At 39.6% G+C, this 17,041-nt stretch overlaps 1 long non-coding RNA gene across 1 annotated transcript; it reads right to left on the reverse strand.

The window, feature by feature from the left end:
• Positions 1-14,275: 14,275 nt before the first annotated feature.
• Positions 14,276-15,760, reverse strand: LOC149490094 (uncharacterized). Its single transcript, XR_016318384.1, has 2 exons — positions 14,483-15,760; positions 14,276-14,426 (listed from the first exon to the last, which is right to left on the reverse strand). It is a non-coding gene; the product is annotated as an uncharacterized LOC149490094 (long non-coding RNA).
• Between the last annotated feature and the right edge of the window lie 1,281 nt (positions 15,761-17,041).

Below are 17,041 nucleotides of genomic sequence, written 5' to 3' on the forward strand. Positions count from 1 at the left end.
GCAATAGAGGAAGAAAATCTACAAGAAGACACCACCACCGCACAAGATGAACATCAGAAGGTGGACGACTGGCTACAGGCGAACCCCATAAACACACGGGGGGAGCCGAACAAAGACGAAAGACAGCTACGGTTCGGCGTGCAACGAGGGCGATCTCCCACGCCGACTAAGTCCCGAACGGGCATCGAACAGTTAGCAGCGTCGTTAGAGAAAATGGCACGACCGCGGCTGCGCCACGTAGAGCTCCCAATATACGCGGGCGCTATTGAAGAGTGGCTGCCGTTTCGCGCTGCATTCAAAGACACGACAGAAATGTACAACGTCTCAGACGCGGAAAATATTCAACGATTACGCTCGTGTCTGAGAGGCGAAGCAAGAGACGCCGTGGCGGCATTACTACACACCGCGACGTCGCCTGCACTGATAATCCGAACACTCGAACAATGCTTCGGACGGCCGGAGATACTCATCGATAGAGCATTGGACGAATTAAAGAAAATGCCGAGGCCGGGGACATCGGCGAAAGAATTGAATAGCTTCGCCGTTAAGCTACAGAATATAGTCTGCACAATACAAACGATCGACCGCAAAGGATATCTATTTAATCCAATGCTAGCGAGAGAGGTGTTGGACAAGCTAAGTCCACATATTCGATCGCGTTGGTGCGACTATGCGTTCACACAAGAGGGAACGATAGATCCAGAAATCATCGTGCTATCTCGCTTCCTCATGCGAGAGGCAGATCAGGCGCTGCGATACACGTACGCGCCTATGAGCAACGCTACGACAACAACGTCGAAACCTGCGTCACGAAGGAAAACTGCAGTCTTCAATATTGTATCAACAAATGAAGAAAAGAAAGAAAAAACATGTCCGTGTTGTGGGCGTGACCACGAACTCACTGCGTGCCCGCAATACACAAAACTCAGCGTAAACGAGCGATGGGCGCTAGTAAAACAAAAGGGAATTTGTTTTAAATGTGCTACAAGGAAGCACAGACGCAATTTCTGTAAGGCGAAGTTGTGCGGCGTAAACGAATGCCAGCGCTCACACCATTCGTCATTGCATAAGGAAACACCGAGGGAGGAGCCGTCGACACCTGCGGAAGAAACCGTTATGTCAGTTGCGGACCGCGCAACTACACATCGACGCAGCGTGTTACTGAAGATGTGTCCCGTCACCGTGATTGGTCCACGGGGGGAGATCAAAACTCACGCGCTACTGGATGAGGGATCAACTATATCTCTCATAGACGAAGAAATCGCTCGTCAAATCGGCGCAGAGGGCCCCACATTGCCTCTTTGCATACACGGGGCGAACATGGAACAAAATGAGAAAAGCAGCAAATTAGTTTCCATTCAACTAAAAGGAAACAACGAAGACATCACACACACGGTGAAAGCGCGAACGATGAAAAATCTAAAACTTCATCAACAAGCCATACCGAACTCGCTTCTCCGGTATGAACATTTGCGCGATATACCCACCGATGAAGTGTGTTACGAACGAGCGCACGCGGGCCTGCTAATTGGTACAGATCACTGGGAATGCATCGTATCGCGTGAGCTGCGCACGGGCGGTCCCGACGAACCGGCCGCGTCAAGAACACAACTCGGCTGGGTGGTGCACGGAACCGCACCTCAGAGAGCACTTATAAACAAAAATAATGTGCTACACGTTCACGATAGCGAGCATCAACAACAACTCGACGAGCGACTGCACGACATGGTCGCCGAACATTTCAAAATAGAAGCCTTATGCATCGCTAACAAACCACGCATTAGCGACGCCGACGCAAGAGCCACAGAGATAGTTCAACAAACTATAAAACAAATAGAAAATGGTTATGAAGTCGGACTACCGTGGAAAAGAGACAACACTATCATGCCTCTCAGCTACAACAACGCGCTTCGTCGCCTAACAAACATCGAAAGGAAAATGGACGCGTCACCGGAGTTTGCCGACGAGTACACGCGACAAATAAATAATTTATTTGCAAAGGGATACGCGGTACCGTGCGACGGATCGGAAGCAAAAAGCAACGTGTGTTGGTACTTGCCGCATTTTGCCGTTACCAACCCGAACAAGCCCGGCAAACACAGACTCGTGTTCGATGCGGCGGCGAAAAGCTACGGAGTTTGTCTCAACGACGAGTTGTTAGAGGGACCCGACATGTTGCTATCTCTACCGGGCATACTCTTCCGGTTTAGAGAAGGAAGCGTGGCAGTAACAGCGGACGTGCAAGAAATGTTCTTACGAATCAAGATTCGCCCTGAAGATCAGCCTGCACAACAATTTCTGTGGAGAGGTGATAAGCGTGATTCACCACCGCAACAGTACAAGATGACATCGATGATCTTCGGCGCAGCGAGCTCGCCATTCATGGCACACTACGTGCGTAATCATAACGCACAAACCCACGCTAAAAAGTATCCGTTGGCGTGGGAGGCTATCACAAACGGCCATTATATGGACGACATGGTCGTTAGCTACGACAACGTAGAAGAGGCGTGCAGAGCCGTAGAAGAAACAAGAAAAGTACACGCCGTGGCAGGCTTCACATTGCGTGGGTGGAGCGCGAGTAACGAGTGCGTATTGCGAAATATACCGCAAGAGCTGCTCGCCACCGCGCCGACTCAGCTAGGCGGCTCACAACCAACGCCCAAAATACTCGGCCTCATATGGGACGCCGTACGAGACGAATTGGGATTCAATACATCTATGAATCGCGTGCCGGCGGAGGTGCGAGAGCGAGAGCGACCGCCGACAAAGAGGGAAGCACTCAGCGCTGTCATGTCTATCTACGACCCGCTGGGACTTCTAAGCCACTTCACTATACGGGCGAAGATTATACTACAAAGCTTGTGGCGCCTTCAAATATCGTGGGACGAAGCGATACCGGCAGAGGAGGGCGAGTTATTTGCGGATTGGCTTGCACAATTAAAACAAGTCAGCAAGCTACGCCTACGACGGTGCTACGACGCTACGAAGGCGCGGGGCGTCGAGCTACATGTTTTCTGTGACGCGAGCGAACAGGCCTACGCTGCAGTCGCGTATTGGCGTACGCTCAAAGACGACGGCAGCTACAACATCAAATTGATTGCGGCTAAAGCAAAGGTAGCTCCCCGACGCACACAAACCATACCGCGTCTAGAGCTACAAGCGGCGGTTATCGGCGCGAGACTCGCCGATACGATAAAGCGGGAACATCGATACGAGATCGAACGTACGGTCTATTGGACGGACTCCTCAACCGTCGTCCAATGGGTGAGGAACGACGCGAAACGCTACACTCCGTTCGTCGCACACAGGCTCGGTGAGATAGCCGAGCTAACCAACAAGACCGAGTGGCGATGGCTGCCTACGCAGCATAACGTCGCGGACGACGCTACGAGACTTTCCAACGTCGACGTAGACCTACGTAGATGGTTTTACGGACCGGATTTCCTAAACGAAGACGAAGAACGGTGGCCCACCGAACGTGAGGAGTACGAAGAGGACGGCGTGGACGTACTACACATCGACGAGCAGCCTACCTTGTACAACTGGCTGCCGGACCCCGCACGTTTCTCAAAATACGAAACGTTAGTGCGTACTATAGCGCGTGTGTTAACCTTCATAGACGTGCGTATTAAACGCACCGCTACAAAGATGGAGTATCGCCACATTCAAAGCGCAGAGCGAATGCTCATTCAGCGCGCTCAGCACGATAGCTTTGGCGACGATATAAAGAGACTACAGGAAGCGCGCTCAGTCACCAAATCGAGCAAATTATTCAAGTTAGACCCAGTATTAGAAGAAGGAATCGTGCGAGTGAGAGGGCGCATCGACGCGGCTACGGCGCCGGTCGAAACGAAGCGACCGATTATTCTAGACGGCCGACATCGAGTCACACGACTGCTAGTTCTAAAAGAACACTGCGCAGCGGGACACGCAAATAGGGAGCGTGTGACCAACGACCTAAGGCAATTGTATTGGATCATACACTTGCGACCAACAGTACGTGCCGTCGCGAGAAGCTGCGCGTTGTGTCAAGTGCGACGTACGAAACCACAAGTCCCAGCCAAAGGGGACTTGCCTCGCGCACGATTAGATGCATTTCACAGACCTTTCACTAACTGTGGAGTGGATTATTTTGGACCAATGCAAGTGAAAATTGGAAGACGGCGTGAAAAGCGGTGGGGCGCGTTATTTACATGTCTCACGTCACGCGCCGTACACATCGAAATCGTCGCATCGCTGTCTACCGACTCCGCAATCATGGCGCTAAGACGTATGGCGGCGCGTAGAGGCTGGCCGCGTCTCATTTACTCTGACAATGGGACTAACTTCAAAGGCGCCAGTGAAGAATTAAAGAAAGCACACGGCGAGTGGGCAGCGGCACTGAGCGAAGAAGCGTTGCGACACCGCACCGAGTGGCGTTTCATACCGCCGGGCGCGCCGAATCAAGGCGGCGCGTGGGAGCGGCTAGTACGCTCCATCAAGACGGCGCTCGGCGCTACGCTTCACGAGAGGGCCCCCAGCGAGGAATTACTACACACGCTACTTACGGAGGCCGAGTTTTCCGTCAACGCACGACCGTTGACGCATGTGAGCGTCGACCCGCACGACCCGGAGGCGCTTACGCCTAACCATTTCCTGTTGGGCTCATCGGCGGGCCTACCTACGACGACACAATGCGACGTGCAAGACCGGCAGATGTGGCGAGCGAGTCAAGCGCTCGCGAATCATTTCTGGCACCGCTGGGTGAAAGAGTATTTACCCACGCTGGTACCACGCGGCGAGCCACAAAACACAGCAAGGCGCGTACTGGAAGGCGACGTGGTTGTAATCATAGACCACACGTTGCCCCGCAACACATGGCCGATGGGTGTCGTAGTGCGCACTCATGCCGGCCCCGATGGCGCTGTGCGGGTGGCAGAGGTACGAACAAGGAGCGGCGTGTTTAGAAGACCTGTAAGCAAGCTCGTCGTCGTGGCCAAGGAGGCTACGCATGCTACGCCGGGGGGAGAGCTGTTGAGGAGCGACGAGCGGCCAGACAACGAGGCGTCCGGCTCGCGTTGAACGCGCGGAACCGGAACTAAACCCGGTAGTCGACGGCGCGCGCGTAGGCGACGGCGGGGGTGCTTCCGTCCCGCAATATCGTTTCCCACGGCTGTTTAGCCACCTATGTTATTATACCATTGTAAATTGTTTAAATAAAGTGAGATTTTGTTGTAAATTTGAGATCAAGTTTGGAGGAATAAAAGCTATCAAGGAAGAAACTGAGTTTTCATCAACCTACATACAGTCCACAATAGGTAGATTAATTGGTCGTGATGCCTGGCTCTATAATTACTGATCACAACTGCTGAAGCATGTAATACGATAATTTATACCTCTTTAATATAACATAATATAATATTACTTGACGGCGCATACTTTTTTAAAATAAGCGAAAAGATTATACTTGAACATGAAGTGCTATTGCAATCAGTGCAATTTTCGATTAAATTTAATAAATATTAATAACTGATAAAATCAAATAAATATAAAGTAAGTATTTTACTAAATTTTATAAAACAAAAAGTCGACGCAACTTAGGTACATAGCGATCACTTGGTTCGGGCCTACGTGTGTTCATTGATTCACAACTTGCAAGTGACGTTATACAAGACGCTAGTTGCTACACATGGATAACAAGCGCTGGCGCGCCACAAAATCTGGTAAATACCTCAATGGTAGTAATTGATATAATATTATTTTTTCGCCTTTAGCTATCTGCATAGTATAAAAAGAACGCTTGATTGACTATAGGAGAAACCAACGTGCTTCAATCATTAACAAAATAGGTAAACTGCAGGTCTGCAAACTGTAAACTGTCCATACCCAAGCACCACTCAGCAGCTTTCAAGGGTAGCTTTCGATACAATGCCACTAAGTGTTGGAACAACATTCCGCCTCCATTAACCAATTTGACAAATATTAATAATTTTCGTTCCCAATACCGGAAACATATTTTAAAATCCTGTTCCAACCCTTAGTGCATTTGTATCGAATTACACATAAACTTTATTAAATATTTATTTTATTTACCGGTTATAATATAACATAATACTATATACGCATTTACTTTCTGCCTATTTATCATTATAATTATTAACATTGTATACATAATTTCATTTTATTTATTTACATTATATACATAATTACATACCTACTGATATTATATCTACCTATATTACATGTTTTAACTGATGTATTTATTTATTTATTAGTATCTATCTTATTATTGGAAATATATCTCACATAATATACTCATTTTAAATTATCCCTATATACAACTCTAAACTGAAACTCCAATAGTCACTTGGGGTCACTGAAAATCAGTGGTGGTAAGGTATTAATCACCTTGCCATCATAAACTGAGCTGGCTCCATTTGTCAGGTCACTCACTGCCACATTACCAACTGTTTTCTCAGGAATAAGATGCTTTTATTTTTAGAATTTTTCTTTTATTTCCTTTGTTTTTCCTTTGTAAATGTATATCTTTATGTGATTCTGACAATAAATGTGTTTTATTATTATTTTATTATTAAACGAAATATTATACAGGGAGTAATCGTTAAGTGTGCACAGGCGATTTTTCCGTAAGTATTAAAGATAACAAAAAACTTTAAACTGATGTCGAAAGTACATAACCTAATGAGTAAAATGGCCGTAATAAATTTTTAAAAATAAATCGAGAAATATCAAAAAAATTATCTTTAAACCCTCCCATACATTTAAGTATGAAATATGAATATCTATACTAATATTATAAAGAGGAAAAGTTTGTAAGTATGTATGTATGTATGTATGTATGGTTTTCACGCAAAAACTACTGGACCGATTTCAAAAATTCTTTCACCATTAGAAAGCTGCATCTTTACTGAGCAACATAGGCTATATTACATTTTCAAAAAAATTAGAGATCCTTACCAAAAATGCAATAATGTAACCCAAGGTGTAAAAAAATCCTCAATAAAACTTCTGTCATCGCGTGCGCTGCGGAATCTATTGAAGATAGAACAAAAAAATGTTCTACGGTATTATAGAATGGATCAATATCTACAAGAAAGTCCGCAATACCATATGTCCATCTTCAGTAGTTATGTTACTACAACAACTTTTTTACGTTTTCAAAGTAAATAGAAGCGCCGTCAGTAAACCATGTTATCCATACACATATATATTAATCCTTATCCCATTTAATGATGTTTTATTATAGACTGTTTCAATACCAGCAAAATACTTTTTAAATGAAAAGAATTGGATATTCCATTCAAAAGATATAACGAATTTTTAAAAGTGTCAATCTACAGAAAATAGTAGGTATACTGTTCGAGCAGGCCGTAGTGCGGGGTCACGGAGGAATTCTACCAATATGCGTCTTGACGGAACACAGTGGGGTTTTGGTCGGTAGGAATCCGACAAAACCCCCTCCCCCGGAGGCCGTGGGTATCTATGAAAGATTTCCCCACTAAAACAAAAAAAAAGGCCGTAGTGCGGGACGGGGTAAAGGTGATTTTCATGTGATTAAAAATTAAACCTATAGTCCGACCTATAGTAGACTTTTCACTGTAACGATATCGCTATCTATGCGGGTGAAACCGCAGGGCATTGCTAGTCCCTTATAAATTTAATATGAAAGATTTTAGCTTTCTTTTTCTTTTTTTTGGTTTTCTGCTTTAATTACTTCTCAAATTTGAAGTGACATTTTCCACGTTTTTCCGGACATTTTCACGCATTTTCCGGATATTTTCCGGGAAATTTCCGGACATTCCCAGGCATTTCCACGCATTTTCCGGACATTTTCACGCATTTTCCGGGTATTTTCCAGATATTTTCCAGGCATTATCCTGACATAGCCTGTAAATGTCTGGAAAATGTCCGGGAAATCCCCGGGAAATGCTAGGAAAATCACCGGAAAATGCCTGGGAAATAACCGGAAAATGCCTGGAAAATGTCTGGAAAATATCCGGAAAATGCGTGGAAATTTCCGGAAAATCCCTGGAAAATATCCGGAAAATGCGTGAAAATGTCCGGGAGGAGCGTGGAAAATGCCTGGAAAATCCCCGAAAAATGCCAGGGAAATGTCCGGAAAATGTCTAGAAGACATCCGGAAAATCCCCGGACAATGCCTGGGAAATTCCCGGAAAATGCCTGGGAAATGCTCGGAAAAGTCTGGAAAATATCCGGAAAATGCGAGGAAATTTCCGGAAAAACTGTGGAAAATCACTGGTAAATGCCTGGAAAATATCCGGAAAATGTTCAAATATCCGGAAAATGTGAAAATATCCGGAAAATGCCTGGGAAATTCCCAAAAATAACCGGAAAATGCCTGGAAAATATCCGGAAAATGCGTGGAAATTTCCGGAAAATTCCTGGAAAATATCCGGAAAATGCGTGAAAATGTCCGGAAATTATCCGGAAAATGTGTGAAAATGTCCGGGAGGAGCGTGGAAAATGCCTGGAAAATCCCCGAAAAATGCCTGGGAAATGTCCGGAAAATATCTGGAAAACATCCGGAAAATCCCCGGGAAATGCTCGGAAAATCCCCGGTCAATGCCTGGGAAATTCCCGGAAAATAACCGGAAAATGTCTGGGAAATGCTCGGAAAAGTCTGGAAAATATCCGGAAAATTCGTGGAAATTTCCGGAAAAACCGTGCAAAATGCCTGGAAAATATCCGGAAAATGCGTGAAAATGTCCGGAAAATATCCGGAAAATGTGTGAAAATGTCCGGGAGGAGCGTGGAAAATGCCTGGAAAATCCCCTAAAAATGCCAGGGAAATGTCCGGAAATGTCTTGAAAACATCCGGAAAATCCCCGGGAAATGCTTGGAAAATCCCCGGAAAATGCCTGGAAGATCCCCGGAAAATGCCTGAGAAATGTCCGGAAAATGTCTGGGAAATGCGTGGAAAATGCCTGGAAAATCTCTGGAAAATGCCAGGGGAACATCCGGAAAATCCCAGGGAAATGCTCGGCAAAACCCCGGAAAATGCCTGGGAAATTCCCGGAAAATGCCATGGAAATGTCTGGAAAATATCCGGAAAATGCGTGGAAATGTCCGGAAAAGGCGGGAAAATGCCTAGAAAATCCGTGGAATATGCCTGGGTAATGCCTGGAAAATATCTGGAAAATATCTGGAAAATGCGTGAAAATGTCCGAAAAAAGCGTGGGAAAATGCCCGGAAAATGCTCGGAAAATCTCCAGAAAATATCCGGAAAATGCGTGAAAATGTCCGGAAAGAGCGTGGAAAATGCCACTTCGAATTTGCGAAGTAATTAAAGCAGAAAACCAAAAAAGAAAAAAAAAGCTAAAATCTTTCATATTAAATGTATATGGGATATTCATATTTCATACTTAATGTATGGGAGGGTTTACAGATAATCTTTTTGATATTTCTCGATTTATTTTTAAAAATTTATTACGGTCATTTTACTCATTAGGTTAAGTACTTTCGATATCAGTTTAAAGTTTTTTTGTTATCTGTAATACTTACGGAAAAATCGCCTGTGCACACTTAACGATTACACCCTGTATACTTACTGATATTTTCTTTCAGTCCATGCAAACAACGACCATCAGAATCATCAAACATTCTTATATGGTAAATTAACCACCAACAAAATTATTTATGACGACGGCGGTCTTCAAGTATTCTTTAAACGAGCTTTTCCGCCAATAATGTACGTACCTAACACGTGCTAATTTGTCTCCCCGACGACAAAAGAAGTGCTAAATCATAGCAGTAATAACCCATAGTGGCCAGCACGACATAAAATGTGATTTTAATGTAAAATGTTACATCTCACCAACCTCACGTGGCTTCCAACACGTGACGGTATTTTGCGATTCGCACAAAGATTTTAACGAAATAATAGCCGTCCGCCGCTGTTATATAACCGAGAGTTATCAGATTTTATAATTAATGTCATCTTATGAAAGGTTGGGAGGGCTTACATTGTATTATGAATCGGTTGTTTATTAGCATCATTTTACATTTATATAACATTGGCAGACATAACGTAAGTTAATTTTACAACATAGATTCTAGCGCAAAAATGAGGGCCACCCTAATATCGGTTATTATCCTTAGGTGAAAGGCCAGGGGAAGTCGTAGCAGGTTACATAAATATCATAGTTCACTCGAGCACAGCTAATAGCGTGAAGAAACAGACATGGAATATGAAAGCTGCGTAACAGAGCGTTGTGGCGTTAATATGCACTGATGCACGTCACTCCACTACTAATGGGGCCGTTCTGCTCAAATAGTGGGTGTCTGCTCACTGGGGTGTAGTGATAATATACAGGAGCTGTATGATGTATCATACTTTAATCATAACTCGACTCTACTACTTACCACCAGTTTAATAAAGTTGTTATCTATGGTACGTAGATACCTTATCATAGGTAATAACTAATAGGGGATAGGAAGGGAGATATTAGTCATTACATAATATAATTAGTTTAAAACTTTATAATTAAATATAGAATGTGATGCCAAAACTACAAAATCGATAACACTTCGAAACCATAAATAGTTCCATGTTATTTCTAAGTATTATCATAGTAGGTATTATATTATATTTGTTATCTGTGGTATTATTTAACATCATCATTTTCAAATATCATTATTTTACCCGGTATAGCATAGTAACAGATAAATCCAACATTACTTTGTTAATTTTAAATGTTTATCTACAAACAATAAACATCAAGCGCAGCTTAATAAAAACAAACGCTTTAATTTTATTCATGAAATAAACCTACCTACCTACATACCTATATCTGAAATTAAATCGGTTAAGGTGATTGCAACGATCTGTTCCCAGCCAATATCCCGCTAGATGGCGCTGAATTCTACATTTCTAGTTTATTTGAGTTTTTGCGTAATTGGAATAGTCATCAAACCTAGGAATAGTCATGGCGGTTACTGAATATTATATTTTATTGAAATATGTTATATCATTGCCTTAAAATCCACCCAATTCGGTAAAATTATGCGTTTTAACATCTGTCATTGCATACAGGGTCGTTTACACACACAGACGTATACAAAAATGATAAAGATTTAACTCTAGATGGCGTGAATGTAAAGCGCGTCACACACGGTGAAGATACTACCTATAATATTTTATCTAATCTAGTAATATTTTATATTACAGTATCTTAAGGTATCCGGTATCAGCGTTCTGACCATCATTTTTCTTTTTTCGCTGTAGAACCGCCATCCTGTTACAAATGACCCACAAAGGAGAATGACCACGGGTGGTATCGGTAAAATTTTAGTTGTGCCACGTATTCGTTATATTGTTAATTCCTATTTGTATTTATAATGATCATATGTATCAATATTAAGTCTTAATTAAACCGGATAAATTGAAATAATAGTAAAAGTAAAAGTTTTTCTTTTGAAACATGTATGACTACGTATGGAATCGGTAAAATACTAGTTGTGTCACGTGTTCGTGATATTGTTAATTCCTATTTGTATTTATAATGATCATATTTATCACTATTAAGTTGTAATTATACCGAATAAATAGAAATAAAAGTAAAAGTTTTGTTTTGACACATACCTATATCTATCTCTCTTGCAAACGTCATATGTCATAGTTTCTATTTGAAATGTCAAATGAATGTGTTCGACGCATTGTTCGATGTTATTTTGAAATAATGTTTAAATTACGATTTACTTTTCACATTTGTCTTGTAAATTAAAATATTACCTATGTAATAAATGTAAAACTTAACGTTCATCGTTAGTTTAAACTCGATTAAGTAGTTTTTTGAAGTGTTGAATAAAACTATTGTTTTATTTTTATTGTCGCGAACTGCGGCTTATTTACATAAAAACTTTAATCATATCTAAAAGTACTAACATCAAGCTTTAAATTGAGCTATATTTCATCTTGACACAATAAGTTTGATTGCGATACCAAGTGCCATAGTCACTTGGGCAATCTCCTGTGGTTTTCATTTTTCTGTATGGGTAGACAAAACTTCAAAACGCCACCTGCTACGGTTTATATTATTATGAACGATTAGCTTTCCGCCCGCATTTTCAAAAAAAAAACCCGTATAGTTCCCGTTCCCGTGGGGTTTCCGGGATAAAACCTATTCAATGTGTCCAAGTTACGTTCTATATGTGTGCTAAATTTCATTGTAATCGGTTCAGTAGTATTTGCGTGAAACACACACATACACATCCTCACAAACTTTCGCATTAGTAGGAAGTAGGATTGTTATAAAAATAAAAGTTATATTTGTTGGCGTAAACTATTTTATTGTAATTTTGGGAAATAAATAATGTCAAAATTGATTACCTACAATAAAACGCAGTTTTATTTTATTACCTACATTACACTATTGTTTTTTTTTATCAAAACATGTATTTGAAGTAGCAAATATGATATTATGCTGATCCAAGCATTTTCACTCAAAACTAATATCACTAATGATTTGTAAAAGTAAATTATTTCAAAATACATTTCATAACAAGTAAGAATAATTATTCATACAACAACAAATCAAAAACACTATTTACTATGGAAAAAAAACCAGGAAGGTGAAAAACATATTTACGATTTCGATGCACTCGACTTTTAGTAAAATAATAGGTAAAAATATTATTATGGTTTTGATCACAGACATATCTGTGGTTTTGATTTTAGCTACTAGTATCAGAAAGCTGCGTGTTCAATGCACGTCGGGGTCCCACAACTGTGGAGGAAGGAAGGTAGAATACCTCCATCGAATAAGTGAAGTTTCTCGACATACTCGATTTGCCGGCCGGCCTCAATGAAGATTGTCCGAAAGTTGTATATGTGCTCTGTAACGAAAAAATTTCGCTAGCGCGATTCAGAGTGAGGTGTCGTACAATATACCTAATGAAGTTTTTCATCTTTTTATTTTACTGCAAATACAAAATAAAAATTAAACAATGGTAATGTAAATTCTAAACAAACTACTACCAAAATACAATTAGAACAAAAATCATTTGACTTGTTTATTTCACCCAGAGGCCAGAGGCGGCTCGTGACAAAATTGTATAGGTGTTCACTTGAAATAAAACAACGAAAATACAATAGCGTTCGGGATGATTTATTACAAAAAAATGAGCACCACATTTTATAAATGTCTATAACACTAAAAATTACAAAGTACAGGCTATTTCAAAACGAATTCAATGACTAGGTATCAATAATTAGTAAATCACCGAATTTGCATTCGCGAGCGTAGGTATCCATAGTGTTTGTCACTGACGGTCACTGACCTCTATAACTTATAGTTATAGAGGTCAGTGGTGTTTGTTGTGTAAACATGTATGTATTTGAGTAGTTAGTAGCATATTATATTCTGAATTTCTGATCCATGCCTATTCACTCAAAACTAATAACACTAATGATTTGTAACAGTAAATTATTTCAATAGGTAGGTATTTGAACATTTCCCAACAAGACGTAAGAATAATTATTCGTAGGTATACAAGATACAATAACAAATCTAATACACTATTTATTATTTTATTATTTACTAGCGGTCCGCCCCGGCTTCGCCCGTGGTACATGTTTACGTTTTCTCTCCATAAGAAGTAATAGCTAGAGAGCTAGCGCAAAGCTACCTGTATGTATTTGACCAGACCTGGATTTTTGTGTGTTGATTCCCCTATACCTACTATACATGAGATGAGGAGTCACTAAGCCCAGAGTGGTGGACGGGGCGCGCGCTTAGGTAAGACAGGTGGAAATTTTTGGCGAACTTTGAAACCATTTGACCACGTCTGCCATTTTGATATTTGAAAATAGATTATTATTACTATCGGAAAATAACAATGGCAGACCATTATCACGCGGATAACATTCTGGCAGACACTTATGAAAGTGCTGAAAAAAATACAATTTTGAAAGTATTTGACCAGATCTGCCATTCATATATTTTATTTATTAGGGTCTTAAAAACTTATTTTCGAAACGGCAGACATTTTCATTGCGTACAGACTTCAGCAGACAACAAAACTTTACAGACTTCAGCAGTCAACAAGACTTAGCTTCTACATGGTCAGATGTATATATGTATTACGTTCCCTGACCTTACATCAATGATTTACTTTATTAATGTTTTTATGGTCATTTACATTTAATTTTGAAAACTATGGAATAAAATTTATAAATTTGATGATACAAAACTAAATATACATTTGTAAAGAATCTCAAATATAAAGTTGTGTTGCAAATAACAAATCATCATTTAAATATTTAGTTTATTTCTTTATTTAAGAAACAATTAACAATTACAAAACAACATAAAAAAACACGCATGCATTTATTGAAATGTTCATTCATCATCACTATCGTATGGCGTTGTGTGACTCGTCTTCATAATCCATTGAATCGGATTCTGTAAAAGTAAAACGTAAATTATATAATAAAAGAAATGAGTCATTATAAACTTACCTAGTAAGGCAATGCCTTTGATGTCGCACGATGCCGCCGCGCCGCCAGTGTAGGTACTTCTGCTGCTACATGAAAATATGCTAGGGTTGCAACAAATGGGAAATAAAACAATTGTGATTATTACTATTATGATGTAATCATTTATTCATATTATGTACATTCAAAACAATTGCTATTATTAAATCTGATGTAATTATTTTTTCATAAATATATAATTATTATTAATTACATAATATATTGCACTGTGAAATATTTACGTATCACTTTATTTTTGATGTTCTTAATTGTCTTTTATAAAATTTAAGTGACGCATTCGCATTGGGATCAACAATCCGATAAGAAAAGAATGGAGACAACATATACATAGCTTTGATTTCAATTCTACAGATACAAAATATACAATCTATCTAAAATGATACAACGGATGTTTCCTGCGTTTTCTCGTCAAAATACCGAAACAACGTAATTATTGTATAGTAGTTGGGCGTGAAAGTAAAAAAACAAATGAAAAGTGTTTTCCATATGATTATTTATTAAATTTACGCGATTAAGAATAATTTCAACGATACAATTTAGTAACCGAGAATTCAGAGGATTAAAGAAAATACCTGCCTGATCATTTTATCAAACTCTAAAAGAATTATGGTTATTTCGCATCACTCGGTTTATTAGTTTGGTAATAATTATTAAAGGTAGTTACAACCCTAGCCATTGAGTCGAACGGTAGGCAACACAATATCGACTTTGTGCGGGTACATATGGTACATTTCTTCTTGCTGTGAAGCGTAATTATTATTATTAAGATTTTTTAGGCTATTTTGAATCAGCTGTTCTAATTTAATTCTAGAAATTTTTTTAAAAGTATATTATGAGTTTATAAATACCTCAACCAATAGTTATTGTGTCCTATCCTCATTTCTTTATATCTTGGTAGTTAACTAAAGTGTTAAATTTACATAACCTCAACAACAACATTTACACTGCCACTGCACTAAAACTAAACTAACTAGCTCTCTAGCTATAAGAACCATCCTCGTACTTCAAGGGATATAATAAAAAAAGAATTATCGAAATCGGTTCAGCCGTTCTCGAGTTATGCGCTTACCAACACATTTTGCGATTCATTTTTATATTAGACTAGCGGTCCGCCCCGGCTTCGCCCGTGGTACATGTTTACGTTTTCTCTACATAAGAACCATCCTCGTACTTCAGGGAATATAATAAAAAAAGAATTATCGAAATCGGTTCAGCCGTTCTCGAGTTATGCGCTTACCAACACATTTTGCGATTCATTTATATATATATACTAGCGGTCCGCCCCGGCTTCGCCCGTGGTACATAATATTTACGTTTTCTCTACATAAAAACCATCCTCGTACTTCAAGGAATATAATAAAAAAAGAATGATCGAAATCGGTTCAGCCGTTCTCGAGTTATGCGCTTACCAACACATTTTGCGATTCATTTTTATATATAAGAATAAGATTATGTGAAAATAACCAGGAAGGTGAAAAACATATTTACGAAAACATAGTAACATAATATGGCTGTCGCTACAATAATTATATTTCAATTTTATCTTTTTATACCTAGTAGAACTGGCCGACGAATAAAAAAAATCGTATTAGAATAAATACAATAAATTACGGAACAAAAAAAGGATTGTAACTGAATTAGGTAGGTATGTTTGTTTCTGGGCGCACCGTTTTCGACGACGCGACGCGCGACGTAAGCGTATAGGTATAGGTACCTACTTTGCTAAAACAAACTAATAAAATAATTTGGAAAATCCAAAAGTGCACGCCTCATAATTTTTTTTTAATAAATATTTATTAATTATTATTTTTGTTTATTTAATAACAATTAAACCACATCGAATCAGACCCTGAAAAATGAAAGGGTTCTATTCCTGAGCATACTCAAGCGTAAGAGAAAAAAAAAGACTCGATTAGTAAAGTATTTCGGTCGCTATCGTGTTAACAAGAAAAAGGATCCGCACATACAGACACACGGACGTCCAAGACAGAACTTTTTTAAACTGTTTTTTAACTAGTTTAAATAACAAAAATGACATCAAAAATATCATGAACGTTAAAAATAGTGTTTTTTCTTAATATGTGTGTGTATGTATTATCTTACAAGTGCAATGTATGATAGATAAAGACATTTTAAGTTTGAAAAATCAGATGTTTTGCGCGAAGTGACAGTAGTACCCACCTCAACGCTTCGCTTATGAGGCGTGCAATTGTGTGTCTGTCTGAAAATTCGGAAAAGCATATTTTGCAAGTTTGTAATTACTTTGATAGTTTACCGATTTATAATAATTGTAATTGTAATTGTATAATATATAATTTGCAATGTGGTGAAATTTCATAAAAATCACGGGCCAATTTTTTGTTTTGAATCCCACCGAAAATATAATTGCGTTATTAGAATAATTAATTACTATACCTACCCACGATCAATTATTACAATATAGTCTCAAATGCATACTAGAGAAATATTGCAATTTGATTCAATTAAAATGCATAGCATACAAAAATAAATTCACAACACAAG

The sequence above is a fragment of the Colias philodice genome, chromosome 3 (genome assembly GCF_061535455.1).
Source record: "Colias philodice isolate Cphi_HAF_F1 chromosome 3, ilColPhil1 Martin Lab GWU primary, whole genome shotgun sequence".
Lineage (NCBI taxonomy): Eukaryota > Metazoa > Arthropoda > Insecta > Lepidoptera > Pieridae > Colias > Colias philodice.